The sequence below is a fragment of the Miscanthus floridulus genome, chromosome 3 (genome assembly GCF_019320115.1).
Source record: "Miscanthus floridulus cultivar M001 chromosome 3, ASM1932011v1, whole genome shotgun sequence".
Taxonomy (NCBI): domain Eukaryota; kingdom Viridiplantae; phylum Streptophyta; class Magnoliopsida; order Poales; family Poaceae; genus Miscanthus; species Miscanthus floridulus.
This window is the reverse complement of record NC_089582.1, coordinates 67810076-67828731: the sequence shown is the minus strand read 5'-3', so window position 1 is coordinate 67828731 and position 18656 is coordinate 67810076.

Here is an 18656-nt window from a genome sequence, read left to right as displayed (position 1 = left end):
ATCTACCCCAAATATGCATTTGAATCCAAGTTCACAAAATTGAGCCACATATAGCAAATGGAAGTCTAAGCTCTCAACTAGCAACACATTGGATATGCTCAAGTCATTGGATATTGCAATCTTACCAAGTCCTTTGACCTTGCCTTTGCCATTATCACCAAATGTAATACTATCATAACCATTGTAACACCCTAGGTGTTGAGCTTTCATAATTTGACTTGCATTGCATGAGCATGAGCATCAAGCATTCATATTTAAGCTTTTACATTTGCAACATGTGATTGAAACATATGAAACATGCTTGATATTTTATGTTTCTTTGTATATATGCATGTGATCATGGATACATGTAGATGGTGGATGTGAGTCACTAAAGCATCATAGCTATACTTAGGATGATTAGTGGAACAATGTGCATGAAGATCACTTAGCATGATCAAGTACTTAAGTAATGCTATATATGTTGGCCTGGAAAGCTTTATGTGTAACTAATGTATGAAATGATTGTTTGACCTTACAAATAACTTAAACATGTTTAAAATATCATTATGAACAACTTTGGTATTCATGGCTAGGGCTAAATTGGTCACTAAGTCATAGTTCAAGTACACGTCATGATTTGAATGTAATGGGTTTGACCAAGTTTGAACTATATGATAGAGACCTTGCATGGATGTGGTCACTAAAGCAAAGTTGTAGTATATGATAAGGGGAACAACTTTTATTTTTGGGTCATAGACTAGTTTAGCTCCTAACATGCTTGAATTAGGCTCACAAGATTCAACAATTCACTGTTTTGCAGCACTTAGAATATTTCTAAGTCCTAAACCGGTTTACAGTGAAATGGCTCGACATTGGTGATGATTTTACTCCTCATTCCTTGAGAATTAGGCCATAATCATTTAATAGAAGTTGAAGATGGTATATAGGTCTATGACTTTGGTTTAGATCGTTGGCGCTAATGCTTCACGGATTTGAAGATCGGGCTTCACAAAATCACATCGTCAGTCGGTCTATCGAAATGCTGATGACTGAATTGAACTAGCCTTTGGTGGCCGACTATCACTAGAGCATGTATGCCGCATGGACCCGGTGGAGGCCGCGCATCACCGGCGTCCTGCCCAACGTGGCCGTGTCGGGCCAGAATGCACTATATCACGTCCTGCACTCGCCCGCTCCATCCCCGCGCTCGCATTCCATTTTTCCTGCCTCCTTCACTCGCCCACCGTAGCCGCAACAACTCGTGAGCGTCGCCGTCGCCATTGCCAGCGCCAAGCTCACCCACGTCATTCCTTCACCATCGTAGAAGCTTCACCGCACTCCTACCGTCGCACCGAGCCTACATTGCTCGCTAGCCATGTTGGTAAGGCCTCAGCACCATGCATGACATCGCCGGAGTTCCGCCACCAAGCCCCGTTGTCGTGGTCGCACCATCTCCGTCCACCATTTGTTGTGTTATCTTGTGCGCTAGGTTGTCCATGGTCAGTAGATGCTCGTTCGAGCCTTAGCTTGAGTCATCGTGGTCACCTCCGGCATATCACCGTCGACCCGCACCGCCATGCCGCCATGGCCGCCACCATCGAGCTCCATGTTGCTAATCCATCCTAATGACTAGCCTAGCGTGTGCGTAAGGTCAAGGGGGTCACAGTAGTCGAGGTGCCATCGCTGGTGAAGTGCGCCGTCAGTGAACTTTGGCCGCGCAGCATCGAGCAGCGCCGCCTGCCCTATTTTGTCTCGCTGATCGATGGGGTCAACTGACATGCGGGTCCCAGTTGACAGTGATTGTAGAGCTGTAGGATAGTTCATCTATTTCCTATTTTGTGTGCAACTTTGAAAAATGATAAGTGATGCTGTAGTGATCCAAATATTGTGAACCAAATTTTGTAGTGTTACTTAGGAAGTGTAGTATTTAGGAAAAATATAATATTAGCACTTGTAGTAGAGTTTCTGGAAGAATTAAATTGAAACTTGAAATGCGTTTTTAAGTGAATGCAAACTTGTTTAATTTATATCTAGAGTTCTTGTGCTCCAAAAATTATGAAATTTATATAGTGAGCTTTTCTTGATAAGTATAAGCTCTGGTAAAAATTTGAGGGTCAGTGCATGAATAGTTTTTGAGTTATAGATTTTCCTTTTATAATTAGGTGATCCTTGTGTGAATTTTTATAAATTATCTATGAATCCAATACTCATGAAATTTATTAGAGGTTATTCTAGTACCTGATGGATGCTAAGAAAAATATAAAATCTATTGCTTGACACTTTTCACTAGGGTTTCCTAATTATGTTATTTTAAGCCTTTATGCCTTGTCATTTTTGCATAGGATGTTTTACTTGGTAAAATGTCATGAAACTTTTACAGTAGTCTATTGGTAGCACTAGTAAGCCACTTTAATTTTTGAGAATTTATTATGTACATTTAGTATATGTTTATTATTTACCCTAATTATTTAATTAAGTTAATAAAGGTATTTAAATAATTGGATTGTGATTAAGCATGATGTTTTCTATGGTTCTTATGATGCATAGTAACTGGTGATGTCAATGGTAAGGCTTAGAAGCCAGTGATTGTATGCAAATAACTAATTATCGCTTTATCATTCAAATACAAGGTTGCATGTATAGTTTTGATTGTGTGGATGATTTCATATGGATAATGATCTCTGATGTAAAACTTGTTAATACCACAGTTGTAGATAACTTACTAATCTACCTTGTGTTAAATTTTCACAGTCATAGGACTTAGGGTTTTTGAATTCTCGCTGTTACAAGTTTGCTGTCCGAAAGGTTTACTTTCTAGAAAGATTTGATTTAATGATTTGTTTGCCCTATATAACTCTTGAATTACAGTAATAGTATTAAAAGAAAGTTGTACATAATTTTATAAGCTTTCCAGAAAGTCCAATATCACAGCATTTGGATAAGTAGAACTTCAGTTATGAGTAAAACAATTAGCCGTTGTTTTGTGGTATAGTAAATGAATTGTTGAAATGTTTGATTAAGTAATCAAGAAGAGATATGCACATACTCAGTAAAATGTGATGCACTTGTTACTACTTTAACACCATGTTGTTAAGAATACTTACAAGAATCCATTCATCATGTATCATCATACTATACTTATCAGCATGTATGCATTCGCCATATCTTATGCCATACTCATGCATCTAGGATCGACAGAGGAGATAACGTTGTTGGAGTTCAACAAAGGAGAGGAAGGGGACCAGTAGGAGATTTCTCAAGCCGCAGCTCCCAAAGATGAGGAGCAGACCCTAGAAGAGCTTTTGGAGTGCCCTGACCACCGCCCCACTTCCTTTCTGAAAGGCAAGCCCCAAAGCATTCTAAGTCTCCCCGTATTTTACAAAATATTACTCGAGTCCTTTATGATTGATGCATTAGGTTATAAGAGTTGATTGGAACCCCTTGATGCATATATTTTCCTTGTCCAGAACTATACCTTTAACCCTATGTAGGTCCAGGATCAAATATATTCTTAGCCATGCTTAGACCGGTAGAGGTCGGGTGATTTCCTGTCACCTGCGAGATATAGGTGGATACCGAAGCACGGTTGGCTATATTTGCTATCATGGAAAAGAACCATGGGGTAATGTAAATCGAGGTCGGACGAAGTCTATGGTAGTTTGACTCATGTGATTCTGTCTGTGCCGATTAAGGACCGTACGGTTGTTGGACCTTTTGACAAGATTGAACGCATGCCTATCGCTTAGCTGGCTGGATAACTCGTTCTGACCGTGAAGCTGAGTAGCTCAACTCAGGCTAGGCCCCGCTCTATAAGAGTGCACACTCTGGATGATAGTAAGGATGTGCGGGGAGCCAGACTAAGCCCAAGGGTAGGCTGGGCCTAAACGTCCTGGCATTTGGTGTCCCTAATTATGCGGCGTTGGATGAACCCGCGAAATGTGTACTTGAGTTGTACCAAAGGTGACCTAAGGCTACCATGACTGGTAGACCCGAGTTTGTGTTTGGAATAAATTCCGAGCTGGTTGAAATCGATTTGAATCGCCGTCTCTCCCGGATAGTGAGAAACTTGGCTAGCTCCAACCTCGTAGTAACTGTATTATGGAACATGATGGTTCGGATAAAACATGGAATTACAATACCTACTATGATTACTATTGCATGCTCTTAAAATGATATACCACATGTTTAGCACAGGATAGTTGCTAATTTAGAGATGGATAGTCATAATTAATTTGATAATAGAATTGTAATGGTATAATTGAGTAATTGCTTTTTATGCAAAATGTTGTCAAGCTATCTCCACTTATACAGCCTTGCATAATCCTTGGAGCCATTTTATTTTTGGTTTATGATGGGTAAGTCTAGCTGAGTACCTTCTCGTACTCAGGGTTTTAATTCCCATTGTTGCAGATGGCACAGTTTATCATGGGTATTGCAAGAGTTGCTTCTATCCCGCTGTGGATGAGGAGTAAGCCTTAGGTAGGCTTCTTTATTAATCCCTCTATATGCTTTTGTGGACTGTGATCGTATGTTGGCACTATACTAAACTATGTTGGGAAATGCTACTTTCAAACTTAATTTGCTTCCACTATTATCTATCAAACTTGGTTTGTAATAACTTTGTTTCATACTTTGATGATGGAAATGTATCTGTGAACTTTATGTAATATGTGACATGTATGTTGAATCATGTACAATCTTGCTTGTTGTGAATCGTTTATCGAGACCCATCGTGGTACTTAATAGACTACTAGGTTTATATGGGCTCAAGTATGACAGTGCGACTGCTTGCGGGCTACCATTGTACTTGTGCTCTTATAAATTGATCGGTTCTTATATATTACATATTTTTATCCTTACAAATTTCCTTAGAAAATGCCATTTATTAATAATTAAATAGAAAGACTATATTTAAATCAAAGTTCCTAGTAAGCTTATTATTTTTCCTAGCTAGAGCATGTCAATACAAAACCAACAAAATTGGAATCATAATTTTAGGAGTTTTCTAGCTCAAGATATCTAATTTACCAAATTGTAAACATACAAAACTCATTTATCTAGACACATTTAAATCTCCAATAAAAATATCAGAAATTGTACATATCATATTTTTATAAAACACTACACTTCCTAAGGAACACTACAAAATTTAGTTCACAAGATTTGGATCTCTACAGCTCAACTTATCATTTTTCAAAGATTGCATCTAAAACTGTGAAAGAAATAGCAAAAACCCTAATACACAGTCGCTGACAGAGGGGTCCCGCTGGTCAGCGGCAGGGACCCGTCAGCGAGCCGGAAGCAGGGCATGGCATTTCCCCAGCGGTATCTCACCGACGGCAAGGTCTCTGGCAAAAACAACTGCACCGACATGATCTACAGACCAACCCGCATCTAGTGACCTAGGTGGTGGCAGCGTAGGTACAGCGGAGCGTGCTCGTCGCTGGCCATGGCAGCACGGTGGCGCTGCTCTATGGTGCGTCATCCATCTCCGGCCTTGGCGAGTCTAGGCGAGGAGCGCACCAGCATAACGATGACCATACGGATCTATCTAGGTGACCTAGGTGGCGCGAGGTGCTCCGACGAGCTCCGGCCACATGCACGATGGCACAGAGGTGTGAGCGCGGTGGCATGGGTCACCGTGTTCCACGCCGGCAGAGCAACGAATCACAGTAACATCATTACACAAGCTAACACACATCTTAACCAAGCCCTAACATGAAGAATAAGGAAGAATGTGCGTGCGAGTAGTGCGGTGGCAAGCTCACTGTGGAGGCGGCCATGGTGTCCGAGATCTTCGGCGAGATGAAAATGGCAAATACGCCCTCACTGAAGCTCTTTCGATGCAGTAGTTACATCGAGGAGGTGGAGGGGGACGTGGCATAGCTGTGGGCTAGACGTAGGCAGTGGTAGTGCGGTGGAGCGCATGTGAGGCAACGACAGAGGTGGTGCGGTGCTTGATGGCGCTGCGGACGAGCGCTACGGCGAAGGAGGAGGTAGGGAAATGCAAATGGGAGCGTGGGGCGTCACGGGCGAGCACTGGGGGGGTTGAAGGCACACTGTGGCTCAATGTGGCCTGGCTAATCAAACCGGTGGTGACGCGTGGCCTCACCGCCTCCACGCAGTGTTCGTGCTCTGGCGGCGGTCGGCCACCGAAGCCAAGCCAATTTGGCCATCAGACCCGCGATCCCAGCCTGACAATGTGATTTGCTAGCGATCAAACTCTTAATACGTAGCTCCTTGGTGCAAACCAACTGAACAAAACCTATAGCCCTAAGTACTAGCTACAAAAATGCTTAAGAAACCTCCTCCTAATTCGCAATAGTTAGGGAGTAAAATCATCCCAAAGTTGAGCTCATCACATTGTCAGTCGAAAATGACTTAGCAAAATTCTAAGTGTTGAAAAACAGTGAAACCTTGATTCTTGTGAGCTAATTTCAAGCATGTTAGGAGCTGAACTAGCTTATGACCCAAAAATAAAAGTTGTTCCTCTCATGAAATACTACAACTTTTCTTTAGTGACCACATCCATGCAAAGTCTTTATCATATAGTTCAAACTAGGTCAAACCTACTACATTCAAATGATGACTAACACTTAGAACTATGACGTAGTGACCAAATTAGCCTTAGTCATGAATACCAAAGTTGTTCATAATGACATTCTAAACATGTTTACCCCACATGTTTAAGCTATTCATAAGGTCACACAAACATTTCATACATTGGTTACACATAGCATCACTTAAAGACTTGATTAGATAGAGTGATCTTCATGAACAATGTTCCATTAGTCATCCCAAGTGTAGCTAAGATGTTTTAGTGACTCACATCACCCATTTACATGTATTCACTCATGATCATATGCATATATACAAAGAAACACAAAATAACAAATATGTTTCATATGTTTCAATCACATGTTTCAAATGTAAAAGCTTAAATATGAATGCTTGATGCTCATGCTCATGCAATGCAAGTCAAATTATGCAAGCCTAACACCTAGGGTGTTACACAATGCCTTCCTCTGGCTTTGTAATTGACCTACAAAAGAAGATCAATTCTTTTTAGGTACCCAAACTTACTTGGGTTCTTGAAGGTTAGTCACTAAGCCTTGCCAAGCTCCTCATGGTCTTCCTTTAGACTCTCATGAGTAGCATTGAGTTCATTAAAGGCTTGCTTAAGGGCTTTTAGTTCCTTTCGCAAGTCTTTGCATTCCCTTCTCTTAAAGTCAAAATGTTCTTTAGCATCTTCCAACATGTCAATTAGTTTATCTTTTGTTGGTTCATCATCATCACTTTCACTTTCATTATCATGTTTCTCATCACATCCATCATCACAAGTTCATACCTTAGTTGCCTTAGCCATGAAGCAAGTCGATGGGGTGTCAAAGAGAGAAGGCTTCTCATTAACAGCAATGCTTGTAAGAGCCTTCTTCTTGGTGGTCTTGTGATCAGTAGTATCATCATCATCACTTGAGGAAGCATCACTATCCCAAGTGACCACATATGAACCACCATTCTTCTTCTTCTTGAAGGTCATCTTGTTCTTCTTCTGCTTCTTGCTCTTCTTGTCATCATCATCATTGTCACTATTGTATGGTCATTGAGCAACAAGGATCCTTGCTTCCACACTTGAAGCACCTTCTTTACTCTTCCTTGTTATTGGATGAAGACTTCTTCCTTCTAGCATGATTGCCCTTCTTCACCATGAATTTGCTAAATCTCTTCACAAAGAGAGCCATCTTCTCATCATCCATCTCATCAAAGCTCAAATCTTCATCTTCACTTGATGATTCTTGCTTTACAATGCCCTTGGATGATGTGGCTTTGAATGCCACACTATTCTTCTTATCATCCTTCTTCCCCTTCTTTTCTTCCTTCTCATTATCATTCCTATATGTGTCATTGGTCATCACATCTCCGAACACTTGGTTTGGTGTCATGGTGTCCAAACCACTCCTCACTAGAATAGTGAGCAATGTACCAAATTTTGAAGGTAAGCATCTTAAGAACTTGTGGGAGAAGTCCTTATCCTTCACTTTTTGTTCAAGTGCTTTGAGATCATTGACAATCACTAGAAGCCTATGGAATATCTCTAGCACACTCTCATCATCCTTCATCTTGAAGCTTGCAAACTTCTCCTTGAGAATGTATGCCTTTGCACCATTCACCACTTGAGTGCCCTCAAATGACTCCTCCAACTTCCTCCATGCCTCATGTGTTATCTCAGTGTTCTTGATTTGCTCAAATGTTCTCTCATCCAATGCATCATGAATGGCACTAAGAGCAATATCATTGTTTTGGACCAATACTTCTTCGGTTGTGGTGGGAGCTTCCGCATTGGCAACCTCAATTTTTGTCTCCACCACCTTCCACGCCTTTCTATTGATTAACTTGATATAGTTTGTCATCTTTGCCTTCCAATAAGGATAATTTGAGCCATCAAGTTGGGGTGGCTTCTTGGTGTTGTTGATTTGAGCCATTTTGACACCGAAGGTTGTTAAGCCTTAAATCACGGTGACCACGGCTCTAATACCACTTGAAAGGTCCTAATGGCTAGAGGGGGTGAATAGCCGATAAAAATTTCTTCAACAACACTAAGCAAAGTGGTTAGACAAATATGAGGTGAAGCAATTCTTACGCTAGCCTACCAAAAAAATACAAGCCACCTACCATAATTCTAGCTACTATAGTCTCTAAGCACACAAAGGGCTATGTCACTACCACTAAGTTAGTGAGCTCTCAAAGACTAACTAAAGAGCCTCACTAACCACTAGACCCAACACAAGCAAGCTCTCAAAATTAATTACACTAAAGAGCTTAGCTACACTAGGAAAGTAAGTACAAGAGCAAAGTAGTGAAGATATACCGTCGTGGCAAGAGACAATCAATCAATCACAATGAAATCCTCAGAGACAATGATGACATGAGATTTTTTACCGAGGTTCACTTGCTTGTCGGCAAGCTAGTCCTCATTGTGGTGATTCACTCACTAGGAGGTTCACACGCTAATAGGCATCACACACCTAACCCGCAATTGGGTGCCGCACAACCAACACAAGATGAGGATCACATAGGCCACGAGCAATCCACTAGAGTACCTTTTGGCCCTCCGCCGGGGAAAGGTCAAGAACCCCTCACAATCACCATGATCAGAGCTAGAGACAAGCACCTTCCTTCGCTCGATGATACTCGCTACACCAAGCCATCTAGGTGGTGCCAACCACCAAGAGAAACAAGCGAATCCTAAGTGAAACACAATCACCAAGTGCCTCTAGATGTAATCACTCAAGCAATGTACTTGGATTCACTCCCAATCTCACAAAGATGATGAATCTATGATGGAGATGAGTGGGAGAGCTTTGGCTTAGCTCACTAGGTTGCTATGTCAATGCAAATGGCCAAGGAAGTGAGCTAGAGCCAGCCAAACACCTTATATAGGCGTCCCCTCAAAATAGAGCTGTTGGGCTCTCACCGCACTGATCCTTGGGGAGACCAGATGCATTAGTCAGGTTGACCAGATGTAGGACCCCAACATCTAGTCCTTGGATCTACACCATGTGTCCTCGCCTTTGATTTTCCACCACGCGATCCCAACGGTCGAATCTAGCCACGCAAAGGCTTAAGTGGCAATCGGATGCCACACGTCATGACCGAACATGCCACCTCTACATTAGGTCCACGTAAACCCACGCACCACTTGTTAGCGACCGGACGCACTGGTCCTTTCTCTTGATGTCGAGCCAAGCCACATTAGATCAACTCTAGAGAGGTTCCAAAGCACCAAAACCATGACTGGACACATTCTCTTACCCATGATCAGATGCGCGACATAGTCCGGTCCTCCTTTGTTTCTCACAGACGCTTGCATCAGCGTACGTTAGCCCTTACCGAATGCAGGCCCTGTGCGTATGGTCACTTTCACTGTGCAGCATCCGGTCATAGGCCAGACCAAGCCTAAGCATGCCAACTCCTCTAAAATTGACCGGACACACTCACACCGAGTCCGGTCAGTTCATGACCAGCATTCGGTCAGTGCAAAATAGCACCTCCTCTTCACCAACTTCTCCACCCTTGCTCAAATGTGCTAACCACCAAGTGTTTCACCTTGTGCACGTGTGTTAGCATGTTTTCATAAACATTTTCAAGGGTGTTAGTGATATGAACCCGCTAGGGTGAATCCCGATCTTTTGATGAGATAAGGTGGATAACTCTATTTGGGGATGGAGATGACGTTCAAGGCCCAACTACAACCATCCAAGGATGTTACGCCTTAGCAACTGATACACCACCTCCAATGGCCATCATGATCTTGTGGAGCACGATCAACCAAACCACTAGGGTAATTTCTGCAAGCAATCAAGGAACAAGCAAGAACAAGTAGAACAAGAAACTCAATTGCAAATATGGAGGTGAAAAACCAATCTAAACTCATAAAGTTGGGGTTCTGAATCAAGTAGAATGAATGGTCTAGTCAACACACGCGTCTACAAGGAAGTAGCAATGGCTAAACTTTCAACAAAACAAAACCCAATTGTTCTCGGTGGTGGCTAAGCGATATATGAAGGTGGAGGGATGACCACCAGGGTGTTGGTGTCATGCTCCAACCCTAGGATGCATCCCTAATGGACCTAACTTGATACATGGACCATTGGCCAAACTAAGGCGACACAGCACCTTTGGACAAAAAACCTCTCGGTAGGACTTGATTCCACATCCATGTGAAAATAGACTTCATAAGGATTCCATGAAGTACTTGAACGCCCCAATCCGAGTCCAGATGAGGTTGTGGCGGCCGTCTCAAGTTGGCACAGTGTTTTAGTCCGAATCTAGCCCCAAAACGTGTTGGATTTGATCTTTTTCTTTCCTTGGGCCTAAAGTGACGTGGTGTCCTAGTGGAGAACGTTGGGAATACTTGTACTTGGCCCCCAATCAACTTCTTTGGTTCTCTATGCCTTCCATGTGTCTTTAACACTCTTTTTGATCCATGTATGTATTTTAGAAAATGACAATGAACACACATCATGGTGCAACATCAATTCATAAAATGTATCAAACACAATCATGGTAAAGGATTGTTTCACCTATGAATCAAAAGTTGCTAAGGTGGTTGTATCTGGGCAGGTGATGTCCTCATCATTCTCCCCTTCTTGGCTGCAAGTCGTCCTCGACTTGCTCCAATGGCATTCAAAAGTGCTTGCTTTGATGTTGGAACACAGAGCGATGGCTATGCTACATGGCCACAACCAGCAATGCTCCCTTTCTTCAAGATTACCCTATTGTATATGGGAAAAACTAGGAAAACTTTACAAGACATTATTAGTGTTAGTGTAGCCCCCTATTCGTTCATGGTATTGTAGCCCATAAGGATATTTTAGATTAGAGCAAATATAAACTTTATGCACCAAATATTCTCCTTTGCTATCGTATTTGCCAATTGTATGAAGCGAACATTGATTAAAACTTGATAAACCATAATCAAATTTAAGTTTCTCTTTTGGACAATTTAGATTACATCGAATATCAAATTCAATATAACCCAAAGTATTTAAAGAGGACAGCAAATTTAGTTCATCTTGTGCACAAGTAATAGGATGAAAAAGCTTTGGTCACCATGAGATCTACCATCACCATATACATCTTTGCTTCATTTTTGCCACCACAGATACATATGATGTCCGATTTGAGAGTTTAAATACAATATGGAAAGATAAAGTTGTCTTCTTTCCAATGCATCTGACCTTTAAGAAAAAATCATTCTAAGTGCTCCACAATGTTCCTAGAGATTTCCACATCTGTTGTAATAATAGGAGTTGTTAAATCTAAATTCAAAGGGGTTGTGTGCAATAGTTTATTGTTTGGGTTGTCATAGTACCAAACAAAATATTTAGGGCTCTGTAAAAAAAGAGAAAAAAAAGAAGAAAAAAAGACAAGAGAAGGAGAAGAAAGAAGGGGCTGAATCTCTTATTTTCTTCATGTTGTGCTAGTTGGTCCTTTTTAGTGACTACCTTTGTGCCTAGGCTCACGTCTCTAGCATGGTTTAGCCTAGGACAAGCACAGTACCACCGTTGAATGATTATTCAGCTTGCTTTTGTGACTAACATGGTGCTAGTACTTCCTTGCTTTAGCCCACCTATAGCTCCACATATTTTGACTACAGCTTGACAGGTGTTGTTGTTATAGCACCGATACACTTGATTCCATGGTTGTAGACTTGTTGGTTGTCGTCACCTCTTGTTTGGCTTGGTAAGAACTTGTAAGGGCTTGTTTTAACAAGTTGAGTTTGAGAGAATTACAACTGACACATCCTAGTAGTTGATAGGAGGATATATATTATTTTCATGTTTCTTGTTTTCTACTAATGATGGAAGGTGATACGGAGATTTTTGAGCTGTTGAAACTAGACCCTCATATTCAGGATGTCATTCAACACTTGCCGTTATATGATGGTAAGTTTGATCCTCAAGCTTACATTGATTGGGAGCTAAAAGTAGATAATGAATTTGATGAGCATGACCTGTTCGAGAAACAAAAGATTTGTATTGCCTCTAATGTTTTGATTGAATATGCTTTGCTAGAGTGGAAACATATTTGTAGGCACAACAAAGTTCTAGAATCTTGGGAAGACTTCAAATTTGTTTTTAGAGATGCATTCGTTCCTGCATATTATGTTGAATATTTGCTTGCAAAATTAGACAACTTGAAGCAAGATATTAGGACTATAAAAGAATACTACCATGATTTTAAGATTTGCATCATGTTTGGTGGATTAGATGAATGCATGAAAGATGTTATGAGTAGGTTCATGAGAGGGCTCAATTCTAAAATTCGAACCTTGTTAATTAGTAAATCATACATACATATTGGTCAATTGTTTTGTCTTGCTCTCAATGCTGAAAAGGAGAGTCTATTATCTATGAATACTTGCAAGAATGATGTGACCCATAATGTCCAAAATTTGTCCACTCTGCACGCTAATGAAGAGCAACAAATAGTGGAACCCACTACTGATTTCCTTTGTCACAAAATGAATTACTTGTGGTTCCTTGTGATAACAAGGACTTGTCTACTGATGATTCTTTTACTTCTATGCCACAAGTAGCGAATAAGTGTGATACTTTTGGCTTGGAACCATACAAATGTGCTGAAGAAAAGCTTTTTCATCCTATTACTTGTGCATAAGATGAACTGAATTTGCTGTCCTCTTTAAATACTTTGGGTTATATTGAATTTGATATTCTATGTAATCTAAATTGTCCAAAAGAGATATTTAAATTTGATTCTGGTTTATCAAGTTTTAATCAATGTTCGCTTCATGCAATTGGCAAATATGACAGCAAAGGAGAATATTTGGTGCATAAAGTTTATATTTGCTCTAATATGAAATATCCTTATGGGCTACAATACCATGAACGAATAGGGGGCTGCACTAACGCTAACAATGTCAAGCAAAGTTTTTCTAGTTTTTCCCATATGCAACAGGGAAATCTTGAAGAAAGGGAGCATTGCTGGTTGTGGTCATGCAGCATAGCAATCGCTCTGTGTTCCAACATCAAAGCAAGCACTTTTGAATGCCATTGGAGCAAGTCGAGGATGACTTGCAGCCAAGAAGGAGAGAATGATGAGGACATCACCTGCTTGGATACAACCACATTAGCAACTTTTGATTCATAGGTGAAACAATCCTTTACAATGATTGTATTTGATACATTTGATGAATTGATGCTGCACCATGATGTGTGTTCATTGTCATTTTCTGAAATACATACATGGATTAAAAAGAGTGTTAAAGACACATGGAAGGCATGGAGGACCAAAGAAGTTGATTGGGGGCCAAGTATAAGTATTCCCAACGTTCTTCACCAGGACACCATGTCACTTTTGGCCCAAGGAAAGAACGTGATCAAATCCAACACGTTTTGGGGCTGGATTCGGACTGCAACACTATGCCAACTTGAGACGGCCGCCACGACCTCATCTGGACTCAGATTGGGGTATTCGTGTACTTCATGGAATCCTTATGAAGTCTATTTTCACATGGATATAGAATCAAGTCCATATCTATTCTGAGGTGGCCGTAATGACCGAATTACTACCAAGAGGTTTTCTATCCAAAGGTGTTGTGTCGCCTTAGTTTGGCCAATGGGCCGTGTATCAAGTTGGGTCCATTAGGGATGCATCCTAGGGTTGGAGCATGACCCCAACACCCTGGTGGTCATCCCTCCACCATCATGTACCCCTTAGCCACCACCAAGAATAGTTGGGTTTTGTTTTGTTGAAAGTTTAGCCATTGCTACTTCCTTGTAGACGCGTGTGTTGACTAGACCATTCGTTCTACTTGATTCAGTACCCCAACTTTGTGAGTTCATATTGGTTTTTTATCTCCATATATGCAATTGAGTTGCTTGTTCTACTTGTTCTTGCTTGTTCCTCAATTGCTAGCAGGAATTACCCTAGTGGTTTGGTTGATCATGCTCCACAAGATCACGACGGCCATTGGAGGTAGTGTATCGGTTGCTAAGGCGCAGCATCCTTGGATGATTGTAGTCAGGCCGTGAACGTCATCTCTATACCCAAATCGAGTTATCCACCTTCTCTCATCAAAAGATCAGGATTCACCTTAGTGGGTTCTTACCAGTAAACAGCGAAGGATTCGAAGTCTCACCAATAAACCTTGCTCTGATACCAACTAATATGAACCCGCTAGGGTAAATCTCGATCTTTCGATGAGATAAGGTGGATATCTCGATTTGGGGATGGAGATGATGTTCATGGCCTGACTACAACCATCCAAGGATGCTGTGTCTTAGCAACCAATACACCACCTCCAATGGTCGTCGTGATCTTATGGAGCACGATCAACCAAACCACTAGGGTAATTCCTACAAGCAATCAAGGAACAAGCAAGAACAAGTAGAACAAGCAACTCAATTGCAAATATGGAGATGAAAACCAATCTGAACACACAAAGTTGGGGTTCTAAATTAAGTAGAACAGATTGTCTAGTCAACACATGCGCCTACAAGGAAGTAGCAATGGCTAAACTTTCAATAAAACAAAACCCAACTGTTCTTGATGGTGGCTAAGGGGTATATGAATGTGGAGGGACGACCACTAGGGTGTTGGGGTCGTGCTCCAACCCTAGGACGCATCCCTAATGGACCCGACTTGATACATGGCCCATTGGCCAAACTAAGGCGACACAGCACCTTTGGACAGAAAACCTTTCGATAGTAATTCGGTCATTGTGGCCACCTCAGAATAGATATGGACTTGATTCTAGATCCATGTGAATATATACTTCATAAGGATTCCATGAAGTACTTGAACGCCACAATCCGAGTCTAGATGAGGTCATGGCGGCCGTCTCAAGTTGGCACAGTGTTGCAGTCCGAATCCAGCCCCAAAACGTGTTGGATTTGATCTCTTTCTTTCCTTGGGCCAAAAGTGACGTGGTGCCCTAGTGGAGAATGTTGGGAATACTTGTACTTGGCCCCCAATCAACTTTTTTGGTCCACCATGCCTTCCATGTGTCTTTAACACTCTTTTTTATCCATGTATGTATTTCTGAAAATGACAATGAACACACATCATGGTGCAGCATCAATTCATCAAATGTATCAAATACAATCATGGTAAAGGATTGTTTCACCTGTGAATCAAAAGTTGCTAATGTGGTTGTATTCGGGCAGGTGATGTCCTCATCAGTTAGCACTCCACTAGATCTAAATGCATATGCAATGAGTTAGAACATCTAGTGACACTTTGATAACCACATTTCACGTTGAGTTTCACCCCACTTAATAGTATGGCTATCTATACTAAATATGATCACACCCACTAGGTGTCTTCATCACCAAAATAAAATGGCCCTATGGATTTCACTTTAACCTTAAGCCCATTTTGTTTTTCTCCTTCTTCTTTTCTAAGCCCGAGCACTTGATCATCTTCATAGACTCCACCATCATCCTCATCGTGATCATCTCCATTTGCTCCATCACTTGGAATGTACTTCACCTATCTCATATTCACTTAGAGCACATAGGTTAGTACCTAGGGTTTCATCAATTCACCAAAACCAAACTAGAGCTTTCAAGGAGTTAGATGATCTAGCATCTGCTGGACTGTTGCTAGACAAATCCATAGGCAGATGGATAGCACCGCTTGGTCACTAGACACCCAGAGCAAGTGGAGGTGAGATCATCCTCTTTAAGGCCTTTATCGAGAGGGGATTAGGGTCGCCATCTTACAACTTCTTTAGCGGGCTCTTACATTTTTACGGTTTGATGGTCAACCATCTGGCCACAAATGGCGTACTCCACATCTCGATCTTTGTACATCTATGTGAAGTTTTATTGGAATATGTCCCTCATTTAGTCTCTTTTGCTACTTCTTCTAGGTGAAGTGTCAACCTAGTGACCTAGCTATGACTGTAGTTGGAGGAGCCAGAATTCAGTTGCGGATAGAGACAAAGAAACAGTACTTGGAGTATGACTTAATAGAGTCGGTGAGGGAGTGGGCAGCTGATTGGTTCTATATGGAGAATCATCTGCCAATCCTAGCCAAGCATACTAGATTTGCCCTAAGGAAACAGAGCAACTGGGAGTATCGATTGACTGAACAGAGGTGGAGTAGATGCAGCCATTGCTGAGTCAAATCCAAGCGTTGAAGGATACCGGGTTGATTGAAGTGGTGGTACTTTGAGATTTTGGCTTCGAGTACCTCAGAGCAAAAGATCCATCCAGGATGTCCTTGGAAGAACTCTCAGCTAAAGAGATACTCTGACGGCTATGAAAGTTGCTAAAGAATGTAGAGCACATGCTATTGAAATCACCACATTTTGTGCTGCCAAGCCTCATTTAGCGATAAGATTATTTATCCTGTGTGTACTCAATAGCCGTAATTGGTTGCCTAGAAATATTCTTGTGACTGAAACCTGCTTGCTCAAAACAGGGTCATGGGCATGAATGGAACGATAGCCCACCGCCACCACTAGTCGGCGAAGACAAGAGCATAACTCTAGATAAACCCATGATGGACGATGAAGTATGGGATACGGAGGACCCCTTGGAGGCATTGAGTCATCTGACATAGAGTCTGGTATGTAGATGCCGCTGAGGATGAAGAAGAGGGTGAGACTAGCACACGGAAGCGCTCCCGGAGTCCCAGCATTGAACTTATGGCTGCTCCCATCTCGAAGAAGCCATGCTCAAATAATCAGAGAGGCATGCAGAAGGTTGCACCATCTTCTATTCTTCATATTTCTGAAGGCGAGAAGGAGTCGGAGGGTACTCGGCAACCTTAGCCGATAGCCCAAGGGGCAGGTATCCCCGTATTTGACTCAAAGTTTTAAATCTCTTAGCTATAGCCGGAGATAGCTGTTGGATGAGTTGAAAGCTAAGATATTCAACTTTTGGCGCTAACAATAGCCAGCAGCTAATAGCCAGAGAAATCCAGATATAGCCGCTAATGGAGGCACGTTTTAGATGCAGCTGAAACTTTGTCAGCCCAGAAAAGTCACCCGTGACCCAGCTAAAATTTTCTGGGCTCAACTTTTCCCAACCCACCCCCACACCCCGTAACCCTAGCCTGTAGTCTCGGTCACGCTCGACTCTCTCCCAAGTCTATGAGAAAAAGGAGCAGGCGGCGACAACAGCCTCTCTTTCGATGGCGGCAGCGGCCTCTGCTTCCGAAGCCGGCGTCAGGCCAGGGCCAGCAGCGTAGCCAGCCGGATCCCCCAAGCGGCGATTGCTACCTGCTATAGATTCCCCAACCCAGTACAACTCGAGCCACGGCGGAGTCAGCAGTCAGCACGACTGGAGGCAGCTCGACCATCTTCCCCAACTCCGGTTGTCTTCCTCAGTTCTTCATCTTGCCCAATCCTAAGCAGCAACAACAACACCAAATCGTCGAACACCATAAAAGATCAATCAAGTAACTTTCTTCATCTTCCCCAATCCTAAGCAGCAGCAGCAACACCAAGTCGTTGTACTATTGTCTTTAGCTCTACAGTTTATTAGCCTATGATGGCCACCTATGAACCTGTGATTTACTCCTCTAAAGTTTCAACTGTCGTGTGTTTTTTTCTAAAGGGCTTAGCTGCAGCAATCTTCGGCTATAGCTGCGCTTAGCTATTTGGAAGGTCCGCAGCTAAGAGGCTTAGAGCATCTCCTACAGATGGGCTAAATACATTTGTGCATGCTATTATAGCTATTGTGGCCCAAAAAAGTTATCCAACAGCTTTTCTATCCGGTGTTCTATTTTTCAACGCTCGCCATCCCGGAGTCGTCGCTGGCCAATTTTCCCATGCGAGACTCGCTTGCTATCCCGCGGCGCCAATGGAATCCCGCGCTCGTTTTTCTTCTCCGCGCCACGGCGGCAATGGAATCCTGCGCGCAGGCTTCGCCACTCCCGCACTCGATTTCCTTCTCCGTGCGCCAGCCTCTCCCCCTCCCACGTGCGCCCCCCTGTCCTTCTCCTGTTTTTCTTCCCATCCCGTGCTTCTTCTTCTCGGCACCTGCGTCTTCCTCTCTCCTCGACGTGGATCCCTTCGAGGACCTCGGAATCGTGCGGAGGCACCATGTCGCAGGCACAATCAGAAGCGGATCTAATGTCTGGGAGCCATGGCCACGAGGACCCCAATTCTTCTGAGCTCCAGTCGTTCCCCATCTTCT